Below are 16,121 nucleotides of genomic sequence, written 5' to 3'. Positions count from 1 at the left end.
ACACAATGTGGAAAGTTGCAAGTATTCTACATGCAGGTCAGTAATAGAAGAAAAAGGCAGAAGAAATAGTGTAAGAAGAAAATAGCATTACTATAGAATGTAGTATTGTAATAGTAATTGAATAATAAAAGTATTGTAAATGTAATTATAGTAATAGTAATTTGTATAACAATATAGAAATAATGGCAATAGGACAGAATATAGAATTTTGTTAGTTGCGAAGTCGTGTCCGATCTATCGCGACCCTATGGACAGCGTTCCTCTAGGCCTTCCTGTCCTCTACCATCTTCTGCAGTCCATTTAGGCTCACACCTACTGCTTCAGTGACTCCATCCAGCCACCTCATTCTCTGTCATCTCCTTCTTCTATTGCCCTCAATCTTTCCCAGCATTAGGCTCTTATCCAGTGAGTCCTTCCTTCTCATTAGGTGGCCAAAGTATTTGAGTTTTAGCTTCAGGATCTGGCCTTCTAAAGAGCAGTCAGGGTTGATCTCCTCTAGGACTGACCGGTTTGATCACCTGGCAGTCCAAGGGACTCACAGAAGTCTTCTCCAGCACCATAGTTCAAAGGCCTCAATTCTTTGGCGCTCAGCCTTTCTTATGGTCCAACTTTCACAGCCATACATTGCAACTGGGAAGACCATAGCCTTGACTGAGTCCCTAGGGAGAAGGGCGGTATAGAAATCCAATAAATGAAAATGACTATACCCACTTTTGTTGACAGGGTGATGTCTCTGCTTTTTAGTGTGCTGTCTAGATTTGCCATGGCTTTCCTGCCCAGGAGCAAGCGTCTTTTAATTTCTTGGCTGCAGTCCCCGTCTGCGGTTATCTTGGAGCCCAAGAAAATAAAATCTGTCACTACCTCCATTTCTTCCCCATCTATTTGCCAGGAATTGAGAGGGCCAGATGCCATGATCTTGGTTTTCTTAATGTTAAGTTTCAAGCCAACTTTTGCACTTTCCTTCTTCACCCAGAATAGAGAATAGAGAATACTTACATAGAGAGTTGTAATTTTTACATTTTACTTCTGTATTTTGGTTTTTTTATCAAAATAAAACATCTTCCCAACCTTTATAAGGAAATATTAAACATCTGTCCAGACTCCAGGGTTTTTGTGGCTCTTCTGAATCTGGGTCGATCTAATTGGGTTTAATTTTTTTAAAAAATCTGAGATTCACCAAGCTAAAAATGTAGGACACTTCAGGGTTAAAGTGCTTTCCTGTTTGCTAGAAGTACAGTCAATAGCTTAAAAATGGTTATATTGAATCTTTAGCCAATATTATTTTAAAAGTATAATTGTGCCATGCTTACCAGCAGTCATGTAGAAGCACCTCTAAAACTAAAACTGATTAAAAAACAATATGAAGGAAAAAGACAACACATGAATTTTCATTTTCAAACACCTCTTCCAGTGGTACAATGACACATAAATATTGTATATCTGGTAAAGTTTTGTTTTGTTTATTTCAGCAGCTGACCTAAGGGAAAACAATAGGGTCACAATCTAACCTAAAATTAACCCACCTGCTGCTTTCTATTGTATACCAACTGCACTATTGATTTTGCATAATTATACTATCTTTTGCTTATCTCAAGATCTTAAAAGCTGCTTTCTGAGCTCTGCCCCTTCTGAACTAGTCTTAAAAAAAGTGTTGTGTTCGCACTATCATGTGTTCCCGCTAAAAAGCATTTACTAGTAAATTTTGTTCACATCTGCAAAAAAAAATTCTCTTTGGAAGAGAGGAGATAACATGCTGTTAACACGGAAAATAAAGCAAAGAACGGTGGCAATTCTCTATGTGAGTCATTTTCTGCAAGAATAATATCATGGGAAAATATAGGTCTATTCAACTAAAGCAGTGGTTCCCAGCTTTTCTATACTCCGTACCCCTAAAACGCTTTTGATATATTTTTGCACCCCTTACAAAAGTTCAAAATAACAGCTACGCATATACACTATAATTTTGAAAAACCAAGTTTTCACACCCCCTTGAATATCGTTTCACACCCTCAGGGAAGCCCTGAACTAAAGAGATAAATTATGAGAAAACCAAAAACCTTTCTCCAGCAATCTCATTAGACTGAATTTTAAAATCTGGCCTTCTAAAATATAACTAGGTCCTTACTGGTGGGTGACAGAAATATACAAACTCACTCTTCATGGGCTCTTTTCACCACATCATTTCACTGTTGCCTGAATGATCAGAAGAGCAGAAACCATGTAAGCCACTTTGGTCTAGCGGTTAATGTACCAAACTAGAAACCTGGGGATTGTAAGTTCTAGTCCTTCCTTCCTTAGGCATGAAAGCCAACTTGGTGAATTTGAGCCAGTCTCTCTTTCTCAGCCCCACCCAAATCACCAGGTGATTGCAGTGAGTAAAATAGGAAGAAAGTGTAATAGCTATGTTTGCTGTCTTCAGTTTTTTTTAAAAAAGAGAGATAAAAATACATAAAAATGTGGGATATCTAGAGTTTACATGTTAAACGTCTGTGGGATAAAACTATAAAAGAGCAAGTCCCACAAAATATACAGCAAAAAACAAACTTGGATGCCTTAACCTATAATTAAATTATGGTGTTGCATTAATAATTGATTTTTTAATTTTATTAAAAATATTTACATTGTAGTGTATTTTATTAAAACAATAGCTATATTGCAGAGCCAACTCATTCACACTGCAGCTTTATGGAAAGATGCAATTTTTTTTTTGGTAACTGAAAAAACATTTGCTCCTCAGCAAAGCATTTCTAAGCTGACTATTTCTGCCATTTGCTGCAGTCGCAGAAAAACATATCCAAAGTATATTTGATATTTCAACATCTAGCAATAGGGAAGGGTATCGAACTGTTAGTTTTGTAGGACAGAATTTTGGCAGAGGGTGCTCTTTTTTTATATACACTATATCTCTGGATATCTAAACTGTAAATATACTCTGAAGCAGGAAAGGTCACTGTTTTTTCTAACAAATTATGCCCAAGCCCCATCAGCTGGACAGCACTATGATAGGACACAAGCTCTCACCTCACAACTGAGTCAGAGTAACCTTGACCTCCCACCATAACTTCCATTCATTCCCTTGCATGACCAGGTTACTGTTCCACAATTAAATACCATGATTATTATTTTTTTAGAAACGTTAAGTTATCAAAAAGGAGCAGGAAACTCTTTAGAGAAGCAATGGCAAACACTGTTATTTGTTCTTAAACAAGATAAGCAATATGCAATGAAATATTAATCAACACTCATACTCTTTTGTCAGAAGCTTGACATTTAGGATTTTTTTATTATTATTTCTATGTTTGTCATGACCAAGGGCAATACTTAATATAATGAAGGAAAGCTGGTTGTGGAAGATTTTGAAAGTCTTACAGGAATTTTAGCAATCTCTCTCCTGTTTTGGTATGAAGGTGACAAATTATTTTTATTCAGGTAGAGCAGTTTTGTTGTGAAGATTATATCTATCCTTCTGACATTTCAGGATAAAGACTACACTACATTTTACATCACAAATAAACAGATATCCTGGGTAAGTTGTCAGTACATTGCATATAATTTTAATTTGCAGGATGCAGGAGGCAATAGTATGTTAGCTTGCAAGGTAATCTCTATAGTAGATATCCTATATTAACTACTATTGGATGTGCCTGTAGCATCCAAAATATGTCACACTGATTGTTACTATCCATACTGATGGTATGAAATGCTACTGTAGAGCCTACACCTTCTGTATATAACTAAAATTGTAATATAAAATCTTCAGTTGACCATAGCTATTACTAAGTCCCACACAAGATCAAGGGAGCTAGAACTACTCAGATTTCAGAAAGGTATATTTAACAGTGCTCTGGGGTAAGTACAAAATCTTGGAAACTAGGCGAAATTTCCCACTTTTATTTGCAGTGAGTTAATTAAATCAAATTCTCTTTGATTTGAAACAGTTCTTCCCAAATTATTTTTACATAAGATTATATTTACATCTATTAGATAAACTATCAATCTATCAACTATTTGATTGTTTATGCCTACTCTTTCTTCCTTCTGAGCCTCCCCCAATCTCTTCCAGCCATGACAAGTGGCAGAGGTCATTAAGTGCAGGCTGAATTGGTGAATAGTGTGATATATACAACATACACACATTTTCTGCATGAAGTGGTCTGGCCTTGTAGATATGAGTTGATAAATAACTACAGGAAAATAAATGAAAAGGACAAATATTATTTCATTATTAATGAAAAGGACAAATATGTCAGAATTGATTTCATCAAGATTGCATAAGAAAGCAGAAATATACAGGTTGATTATAGTTGCAAGTCACATTCCAGTGAATAGTTACAATACAAAAAAACAGATGGGTTTTGGGGAAATTTCCACAACTTTTAGAATGAATGGGATCTGGGGATGAATGGGTGGCAATTATGCTGCTATGTGGCATAAATAGATGAAACCAAAATAAGTACTGGCGCCTGGTGCGCCAGTTGCGGCCCTATCTGGACCGGGATGCCCTGTGTACGGTCACTCATGCGCTCGTGACCTCTCGTCTGGACTACTGCAATGCTCTTTACATGGGGCTTCCCTTGAAGACCACTCGGAGGCTCCAACTGATACAGAATGCGGCCGCGAGAGTTGTCTTGGGAGTTTCCCGGTACTCCCACGTTACACCTTTGCTCCGTGAGCTGCATTGGTTACCAGTTGTCTTCTGGGTGAGATTCAAGGTTCTGGTAATGGTCTTTAAGTCCCTACATGGCATGGGTCCGGAGTACCTCGGGGACCACCTGCTGCCGGTGTCAACTTCCCTCCGCCCTGTGCGTTCCCACAGAGAGGGTCTCTTCAGGGTGCCCCCGGTCAGAGAATGTCGGCTGGTGGCCCCCAGGGGGAGGGCCTTCTCTGTGGGCGCTCCGGCTTTATGGAACCAACTGCCGGTTGAGCTCCGGACAGCACCGGACCTTCGCTCTTTCCGACGCGGTCTGAAGACCCATTTATTTGAACAAGCTGGCCTGGCCTGATGGGGGAAGTTAGGGTTTTTAATTGGGTTTTTATATTGTTACTGTTTTATCTGGGCGATTATTTAATTCTTTTTTAATTTTTGTATCCTCTATTTATATGTGCCCTGTTCACCGCCCTGAGTCCCTTGGGAGAAGGGCGGTATACAAATTTAATAAATACAAATACAAATACAAATACAAAATGGGATTGGACTACTCTTAAGTCACAAAAATGAATCAAAATGGTGACTGTGTATCTTAGAAAAAAGGTCCCTTTTGAACACATATTTATGTGTAAATCTATGGCACATAAATATATTATAAATCTAAAAGCCTTATTGATTTGATTGTGATGAAATATAGAGAGGAATAGTGGGAGTACATGACTAATCAGAGATTCTGAATGTGAGACAGAACATTTTGGGGGTAGATGGAAAAAACAGATACAGAACAAAAAGGAAACAAGTGAAAATACTAGAGTAATAGTATAATGACTGCACAAAGACAAAATACAAGTTTTGTATGAAAATGTATTAAAAATAGACTAATCTTCAACAGAATTAATAAAAAAATAAATGCAGGGAAATAAGATGTGAGCTGTTTGAAACAGAATGAGAAGAATTATAGTAATGAACAGAATGTGATTATTGGTTAATCTTCTTTGATTATTGGTCATTTTCAGTTACATAAAAATTAATGCACAACACAATTGTAAATGTATAAAATACATCATTATGACAATAAACCAATTGTCATCAACACAAATAAATTCAATTGAATATAGGCAGATCATAATTTCAGCTTCATCGAGACGTCACATGGTCTAAAGAATCCAGTGTTTCATTCTCTCCTAAGTTCAGTGCTTTTGTTCTCCAAATATTTTTGTGCTGACTATTCCAATTCAGTTCTTCCTCTTATATCTCTGGGCTTCAAATACTATGATTTTCATATTTTCCTAGAGTAGTCTGTTATGGTGCCTTATCAGCAACTCAATTTCTCACGTTTTGATCATTTGATATTTTGGTGGAGTCCAATGTTCTTCCTATCTGTTCTTCAGTGCCTACCCTGTTTCTCCTATGGAGTGACATGTGTTTCCAAAAATGGTTCCTTTCTGCAGGTTTTGGGGGAATTTCTTTATGCATTTTTGTCCTACTCTTTTGAATTCTCCTGTTCTTTTCAGTGTACTTATTGATTTATTGAATTTATGGTATATCCTTATATCATACTATTTGTATGTGCATGTGTGTTTGTTATTAAACATTATTAAATGAAATTATGAACTATACTACAATAAATTCTGTTCACTAAGTGTCAATTCCAAATTAAAAGTTTGACCACTGATTTGTTCAATTTTGACTCACATTTCACCGCAATTTTAATAAGACCCAATAATAAGATGTTCTGGGTTATATACTATGGTATAAGATTTTCAAATTTAACTAAGTCTCTCAGTATTCCCCCTTCTTCTGGCAAATTTTTTGATACTGATCTAGTTATCTGAAGGTGTTGAAACTAGTCAGATGGACTAAGCTATCATAGTGAATATGTAGTATATTTTGTTGTTGTTGTTAGTTGCAAAGTCGTGTCCGACCCATCGTGACCCCATGGACAACGTTCCTCTAGGCCTTCCTGTCCTCTACCATCTTCTGGAGTCCATTTAAGCTCATGCCTACTGCTTCAGTGACTCCATCCAGCCACCTCATTCTCTGTCATCCCGTTCTTCTCTTGCCCTCAATCTTTCCCAGCATTAGGCTCTTCTCCAGTGAGTCCTTCCTTCTCATCTTGGTTTTCTTAATGTTAAGTTTCAAGCCAACCTTTGTACTCTCCTTCTTCACCCGCAACAAGAGGCTCTTTAGTTCCTCTTCATTTTCTGCCATTAGAGTGGTATCATCTGCATACCTTAGGTTGTTGATATTTCTCCCGGCAATTTTAATTCCAACTTTTGATTCATCTAGCCCTGCCTTTCTCATGATGTGCTCTGCATATAAGTTAAATAGGCAGGGCGACAGTATACAGCCTTGCCAGACTCCTGTCCCAATTTTGAACTAATCAGAGTGGTTCCATGTCCAGTTGTGTTGTGATCCACACAATCAAAGGCTTTAGCATAGTCAATGAAGCAGAAGTAAATGTTTTTCTAGAACTCCCTAGCTTTTTCCATGATCCAGCGTATGTTGGCAATTTGATCTCTAGTTCCTCTGCCTCTTCAAAATCCTCCCTGTACTTCTGGTAGTTCTCGATCCACATACTGCTGGAGGCTAGCTTGTAGGATTTTAAGCATAACTTTACTAGCATGTGAAATGAGTGCAATGGTGCAATAGTTTGAATTCTTTGAATTCTTTGGCACTGCCTTTCTTTGGAACTGGAATGTAAACTGATCTTTTCCAATCCTGTGGCCACTGTTGAGTTTTCCAAATTTGCTGGCAAATTGAGTGTACCACTTTTACTGCATCGTCTTTTAAGATTTTGAATAGCTCAGCTGGAATACTGTCACCTCCACTAGCTTTGTTGTTGCTCAGCTTTCCTAAGGCCCATTTCACTACACATTCTAGGATGTCTGGCTCGAGGTCTGTGACCACCTCATCATGGTTATCAGGGACATTAAGTTCGTTCTTGTATAGTTCTTCTGTGTAATTTTGCCACCTCTTTTTAATCTCTTCTGCCTCTGTTAGGTCCCTGCCATTTTGGTCCTTTATCATGCCCATTTTTGCGTTAAACGTTCCCTTCATCTCTCCAATTTTCTTGAAGAGATCTCTGGTCCTCCCTATTCTATTGTTTTCTTCTATTTCTTTGCACTGTTCATTTAAGAAAGCATTCTTATCTCTTCTAGCTATTCTCTGGAATTCTGCATTCAATTGAGTGTATCTTTCTTTTTCTCCCTTGCCTTTCGCTTCCCTCCTTCCCTCAGCTATTTGCAAAGCTACCTCAGACAGCCATTTTGCTCTCTTGCATTTCTTTTTCTTTGGGATGGTTTTAGTTGCTACCTCTTGTACAATGTTGTGAACTTCCATCCATAGTTCTTCAGGCACTCTGTCTATCAGATCTAATTCCTTAAATCTATTTGTCACCTCTACTGTATATTCATCAGGGATATGATTTAGTTCATACCTGAATGGCCTAGTGCTTTTCCCTACTTTCTTCAGTTTTAGCCTAAATTTTGCAATGAGAAGCTCACGGTCTCAGCCACAGTCAGCTCCTGGTCTTGTTTTTACTGACTGTATAGAGCATCTCCATCTTTGGCTGCAGAGCACATAGTCAATCTGATTTCTGTGTTGACCGTCTGGTGATGTCCATGTGTACAGCCATCTCTTGGGTTGTTGAAAAAGAGTGTTTGCTATGACCATCGTATTCTCTTGACAAAATTCTGTCAGCCTGTGCCCTGCTTCATTTTGTACTCCAAGGTCAAACTTGCCTGTTATTCCGGTTATCTTCTGGCTTCCTACTTTAGTGTTCCAATCCCCTTAGTTCTATAAGGTGCTGTAGGGCTTCATAGAACCGGTCAATTTCATCCTCTTCAGCACCAGTGGTTGGGGTGTAGACTTGGACTACTGTGATATTGGATGGTTTGCCTTGGATTCGAACTGAGATCATTCTGTCATTTTGGGGATTGTATCCCAGTATTGCTTTTTCTACTCTTTTATTGACTATGAAGACTACTCCATTTCTTCTGAGGGATTCTTGCCCACAGTACTATACCTGATGGTCATCTGAATTAAATTTACCCATTCCTGTCCATTTTAGTTCCCTGATTCCTAAGATGTTGATGTTCAGTCCTGTCATCTCTTGTTTGACCATGTCCAGCTTGCCTTGATTCATGGATATATGTACATATATTTTATATATATATTATATTTTCACAGTATAGCTCTCAATGATATACAAGACAAAATAACTGAAAGATTATGCAGTATGTTTAAAATGCAAATCAGTAATTTGCTTTCTAGAAAAGCATAGCTTTCTATCCTTGTATATCCCACTATATACTATATCAACTGTTGCAATGTATCTTTGTTTGCTGTTTTTTGAGTTTCGTGTTTTCATTCTCTATTTAATTGTCCTTGATTAGTTATTTTTTTAAGAATTTTGTATTCTTACATTCCCATGTCTTATCTTCCATGTTAGTACATATTGTAACTGAGCTTCATGCTTCTTATTTTTTTTCCTTCTGGATAATTTGACTGGTAGTTGAGGTACAATATTTATCAGTGTGGCTTGGCTGACCAATTACTAATGATTATTGTGCTTTGTATGAGAACATCCAGGGACACAGCACATTTTTCTGTTCTTTTTTACTGCAAATATTATTGCTGGATTTTGTTGATTAAAATGATGTCAGAATTTTTCTAAATCTTATTCACCGTGATCTCAAAATATGTTATGTGTCATCAGCGTATCTCACCCACATATTTAGCGTCTATGATTTCATAATCCAAAACAGTTGGGAGTAGATGGTGAGAATGACAGTAAAGTTACATGATAGGGCTATCTGTTTTAAATTTTATTAGTAAAATCAGAAACTGAGGTGTTAGATTACAAGTACAAGATTTTCTATAAAACGTTACAAAGCCAATATACATCACATTACCAATAACTATAAAAATAACATAGTTACTGGTAACGTAATGTATATTGAGTTTGTAATGTTTTTATTTAGTGTTTTAGCTTAAGATTAATTTTAATTGTAGTTACACTGAATCATGGAAGGCGGTACTTCAAATATATATTGTTTTACTTGTGTTAAAACATTTGTTTCCACGTTGCTGCATATTTTAGCCATTTTGGCCATATTTTTCATTTCTGAAAAAATGGAAATACATACATGATTCATTTTTGAGATATCTATGCAACTTGTTTCACAAGTATGTGAAGATTGCATCTGTGTTTAATAATGGTACATTGATTGAGGATGTGAAAGAGTGTGCGTGTTTGTGAGTGGGTATTCAGATGATGTGTTTTGGACTGAGAAACTACTGTAAATGATTTCCAGTGAATGTTAGACATGCTACAAACTGTAACAAGGAGTATGGATCTGAAAATTAATGTATCAAGGACAAAAGCAGTTTTGTTTAACACAAAACACAACATTAAAACCGCAAGTTATACAAAAATTTTGAAACAGATGAGCAAGTGAATGATATGTATCCCTTGCTAGAATGCTCTCTAAAGACAGGAAATTGGACAGAGAAATGTTAAGAAGTGCAAATCCTATTTGAAAGGGAATGGCCACCATGTAATTTGTTTACAAGGAATGTAACAACTGTTAGAAGAAGCAAAAATGTTAGTATGAAAGAAAATTCTTCTGACACTTTTGGGAGTGAGAGTTGGCATTGTCAAAAGAAACATTAACTATATATATACAGTATGAATAATAATATATTTATTATTATTTTATGCCACTCATCTTGCCTATAAGGTGACTCTGGAACGCTTATTATTTTTATAAATAACTCAAGGCAGCGAAGGCATCCTCCTTCCTCCTCCTACTTCTCCACAACAACAATCCTGTGTAGGCTGGGAGAGAGTGACTGACCCGGTCACCCGAAAGGTTTTCATGCCTAAAGTGGAACTAGAACTCATGGTCTCCCTGTTTCTAGCCTGGTATCTTAATCATTATATTAAACAGGCTCTCGATTCATATACAATGAATTATCCAAACACATATCTTTCACAGCTGTTAATCAGAGAACAAACTAATCAGGAACAACTGAAAAGGAATTTTTCATTACAATTCAGGGAAAGATGTAGGAAGCATGGTTTTACGGCAGTTTGGCTCATGAGTTTTAGGTATCAACAAGGAGCAATTACAGCAAGTTTAACAAGCTTCACATGCAATGGCATTATCCCAGCAAAATATATCATGCTAAGCTGCTTCTTAAACAGAAACAATATCTGCCTCCCCTATGTGTAAAATTGCCTTTGGCCCTCTATGTGCTGGCCAACTGAGACAAGTGGGCAATAAAACTGACAACCAGAGCATAGACATGCAGAGCAACTCCCCCAATTGATATTCTACAGGAAAGGGCGGAACTGAGGATAGTGAGATTTAGGAGGCATGGACTAGAAGGGTCTGAAGGAAGCTTAGAGATTTAGCACCAGATAAGCCTCTATTGGTGACAGGCACGCTTATGAATATATGTTTAGTGCAAAGAAAGACAACAAGCCAATAGATAACACTATGCTATTAAGGGAATCTGTTTACCGGTACATCCTATTTTAAGTTAATTAATGCAGGTGGTCCACAACGAATGGAGTCCTGAATTTCCACTGTAAGTCATGACAGCAGTAAGTTGAGGTACCCATGTGACTGAACCCAATTTTACACCTTTTTTGGTGGTGATTATTAAGCAAACACAACAGTAATTAAGCAAATTAAAAATATTTCTATGTGGGTTTTTTGCAGGGAAACCAGCTGAAAAGGCCAGAAACCAGGGGGTAAAAATGTTTGTAAATTGTGGTCACATGATTGTGGAACACTGCAATTGGCCCTGAGGGTGAGCTGGTTGCCAAGTCCCCAAAATGCAGTTATATGATTAAGGAGGTGGGTATAGCTGCCGGAATTTCGGAATTGGCTTTTGGGAGGGTGCATCCTAACTTCAATTGCTAAGCAACTGCTAGTTAAGTGAGGACTACCTGTAAAAGTTCATGTTTAACATTAAGGAAGTAATTTTGCTCTTTTATATCATGCCCACAGCCTACCTACTCAAATATATCTAAAGGAATAGAGAGACAAACAAAAGCATTTGCAAGTGTTGTAAGCTGCCTGGAGTCACCATGTATGAGTTGAGCAGCCTTAAAAATGTGTTTAATAAATAAATAAGCTCGGGAGAAGGTTTAGTGATGGCAGCAGAACTAATACATCCTTTAGAACAGTGTTTTTCAAACATGGCAACTTGAAGATTTAATCATAATCATAATAGTAAAGTTGGAGGTCATCTAGTCCAACCCCCTGCTCAGGCAGGAAACCCTATACCATTTCAGACAAATGGTTGTCCAGTCTCTTCTTAAAAACTTCCAGTGTTGGGGCATTCACCACTTCTGGAGGCAGGTTGTTCCACTGGTTAATTGTTCTAACTGTCAGGAAGTTTCCTAGGTTGCTTCTCTCCTTAACTAGTTTCCATCTGTTGTGGGGACTTTAATTCTAAGAATTCCTTTTCTGGGAGCTGAAATCCACACATCTTCAATTTGCCAAGTCTGAAAAACACTGCTTTGGAGGTATCCTGGATTAATGGAATTATTCTTTCATTCTGAAGGAAGAAAGGAAAATAAGAAGAGAACACATACAGCAGAATTCCCTCTTTACAGACTAGTCTCACTAGGTCTGACTGAAGCGATTTAGCCTAGCATTCCTTGGCAACTTTGCTATTGTTTTAAAAACAAATCTCCTGATCCTCCTCCTCCTCATCATCATCATCTGAGAGCTCATGAGGCAAGGTCCTGGCATAAATCCAGTAATACAGGCTAGTTTGGGAATGGTCTGCCAATGACAAACCACTTCCCTGCTGTTACCAAGAAATCTACAGTGATGTGTTTGTGATGTCACCAAGAATCAAAATCAGCTTGATTCTTGGTGATATCAAGAGCCCTTTGAACTCGTATCACTAGATGTGGGACTACTGAACACTAGTGTCAACCTTTGACCAAAATTAAGAGATCCAGACAGTACAAATGGGTATAAAGATTTATTGTAAGCTTGAGCTCTCTACAAGAATCTGAACTATAGGTAGTCCTCAACTTACATCCACAATTGAGCCCAAAATTTATGTTGCTAAGTGAGAAAGTTGTTAAGTGAGTTTTGCCCCATTTTATGACTTTTCTTGCCACATTTGTTAAGTGAATTGTTGCAGTTGTTAAATTAATAACACAACTGTTAAGTGAATCTGGCTTCCCCATTGATTTTGCTTGCCAGGTCACAAAAGGGGATCACATAACATCAGGACATGCAACCGTCATAAATGTGAGTCAGTTTTCAAATCTAAATCATGTGCCCATGAGGATGCTACAATGGTCATAAGTGTGAAAAATGGTTCTAAGTCACTTTTTTCAGTACTGTTATAGCTTCAAATGGTCACTAAACAAACTGTTGTAAGTTGAGGACTACCTGTACTAGAGGCAAGGGAAATTAGCGGGAGATAAGAATAGAAGGAATTCAAGGTGGGCTGGACTTAGATCTCTTGTGGGTGTGAAGGGATTCATGACTGATGACATATTTGACCCTTCCCTGAGTCTCAGCCTGATTATCTCCCACATCAATCACGTTAAATATATTGAGTAGAATGGTGAGAATGACAGTTATGAAAAATAGGCAACCACATTTACCCATTGAAGGCATTGGAATTTTCCTGATTTTGGAGAGAGTTTTAAGTATTTCTCTATAATTTTCATCCATTTCATATTTTGTGGGAATGTGCCAATGTTTGGCATTCAACTAATTGAACTTCATTAATAGAGGGAGTTCTGAGAATCATAAAAAAGGTCTTTAGGGGCCAGATGTAATACAGAGGCTTCAAGTCGCCTATTCCTGATAGAAGAAATAAGCAGCCTTTAAGAGTTATGTTCCATTCCGATTACACGGGAGAAAATGCTACTTTCTTTGCTGCTTTCATAATTCTAATGGGTGCACAGCTAACATCTACAGTACATATTATAATACCATCGCACCACTTCCCCATTAAAGTATCTAAAAGATAATATGTATGAGAGTCCAGCTTTTTCCAGTCTGGCATCCTTTAGGTATGTAGGCCTACAACACAGAACAGGTCTATTAGGCTGAAGAGGGAATAGCACTTGGACCAACATTGCTGAAAAGCATAGGCTGAGAAAAATAAATATTAACTCTTACAATTCAACTACTATAAATAAATTATGAAGAAATAATTTTGCATTTACAAATAAAGTTATTTGGAAATAGACTGAAAAAGTATGTACAATCCTAAATAATTCTGTGTACTATGAGGGCCTGATGCACAATTCTTTTGCCTTACCAAGAAAACTAAATGCTTATCATGCGAAACTTCTCCAGATATATTACTGTAAAATTTCTAAGGAAGCAGCATAGGGTTGCCGGGTACATGGGTTTAAAATCACCAGTGGAGTAATGTGTCTTAAAATCAAATAGTGCACAAATGACAAACTTTTTTTTAAAAAAAATTTTCAACACACTCAATGTTGCACGTTATTAAAAGCTATTGGTCAACTTTTAATTTTGGGATACTAATTTGTTTAGGAAGAACCATCTTGGAAAAGATTATCATGTTTAATACCTAAAAATGAATTTGGCCCTTCTTCTGCAACATAGATTCTTAACAATATTTTAACTTTGTGTTGTTTTAATCTTTTCATTATTTTTTACTTGTTTTATAATCTGTAAGCCACTCAGAATCACCTTGTAGGGGACATGGGTGGTGTAAAAAGGTTTAATAAATAAAATAGATTATAAAGCACATTGAGTAGTACTTGTTACTATTATTACTTGTTTAAATAAAAAGGTAGTAATATTACTATTATGGCAGGCTTGCTATAGAAATAAGTATGCCTATTTAGCAACCTTTCCCAACCTGCAATCCGTGACCTGTATTGAAATACTCTTCATATCCAGCCAACATTAGCCATGAATTGGCAGATGCTAGATTGGGAAGGCTATTCTTTGAAACTGCACTGTTGTTACTGCACTCATCCACATGAATATTCCTTTGTTGCACTTATATATCATTTTACATGATCTCACAAGAGCATAAACAGTAAACACACGCATACTCATTTGAATCTTCACAATAAAATTTTGAGGTAGATCAAGCTGAAAAACAGTAATTCAGTAGCTCCATAGTTGAGCTTTGCAATCTAAGGCCACCACTTTATCTCACAAACCACAGTGTTCCCGATAAGAACAACTTTGGACTTGGAGCCTACAGGAGTAATGAAATCTATTAAAACCATGTTCTGCTTTTTAAAATTAATATAAATGACATCACAACATAAATTATATAAATTTCATAAAAGCCCCCCCCCCCCCCTAAAGACAGGATCTGCCTCTGAGCGTCTAAAGACCAGGGATCAGCGCACCGAGGAGCAACCCCAGCCGGACACCAGGTCGCCAGCCAAGTGCGGGCCAGGGAATTCGGGAAGCGCGGCTCAAAAGGCGCTTTCCGGGGAGAATCTAGCGCCGCAAAGAACCTCCGGCCAGCCACAGCAGCCTCCGGAGACGAGAGGCGAGTGACCGCCAGTTACCTCTCTGCAGCAGCCAATCTTCATCGCCGCCAGCAGACAAAGCTGCGCCGCCGCCGCCGCCTATCTTGGCTTTCTACCTGTGGGCGATCGCATCCTTCCTCGCCGAAGCGCCCCTAACCAAACCTAAGCCAGCCCGGCCTGGAACGAGGGGGCGGGGGGGGGGGGAAGAGAATAGGCCGAGCACCCGTCACCAACTCACCCCGAACGGGACCGTTTCACTCCGGAATGCCTCCCGAGAATTGGGATGAAAGAGCCGTGGGTGCTTTCCACCGATTCCCGGGAAGCGCTGCAAGAGGCATTTTCACTCAGCGTCCGGCGCCTTTCCCGGTTGGCGCAAAAGAGGAGAGGGAGGCAAAAGGGGCTGGGGCTGAGTTGGGGTTTATATCCTCCACTCTCCCCTCCCGATCGTTGCCCTTTTGTCCCCAGAGGAGCTCGCCTCGACGTGAACCTCCTCCTCCTCCTCCCTCCCTCCCACCAGCCCATCTCTTGTCATTTGCCCGGTCTTCCAGGCGTGCGGCACACCGGCTGGCGCTGGTTTGACGGAGACTTGGAAGCCCCGCGCATGCTCTCGCGCTCGCTCCCGCCCGGTGACTGAAGTCTCTGGTTTTGGAGGGTTGAACCTGCCTGGACGGCGGCTACCCCGTTCCGCTGTGGGCGGGGGGAATGGCAAATCGCTTCCCCTCAGGCGGGTTAGCGGCGTGAGCTTGCGTTTGTGGGCGTGTGGGTGTTGGGGTGGTGGTGGTGGTGGAATAACACTCGGAGCGATCAAGAAGCACCTTCTTCGTTATGAGGAAGTGGGGGAAGTTTGGGAAAGTGGACGAAGCCTTGGAGGGGGGGGGGGAACAATACTCGAACGACCAGCGACTTTGCATTCCAGAATAGCTTTCACACGTAGCCTCTTTTTCAAACAGTGTCTTT

This window comes from Vipera ursinii, assembly GCF_947247035.1.
Source record: "Vipera ursinii genome assembly, chromosome: 5".
NCBI classification, from domain to species: Eukaryota; Metazoa; Chordata; class Lepidosauria; order Squamata; family Viperidae; genus Vipera; species Vipera ursinii.
Note: the sequence above shows the minus strand (reverse complement) of the source record.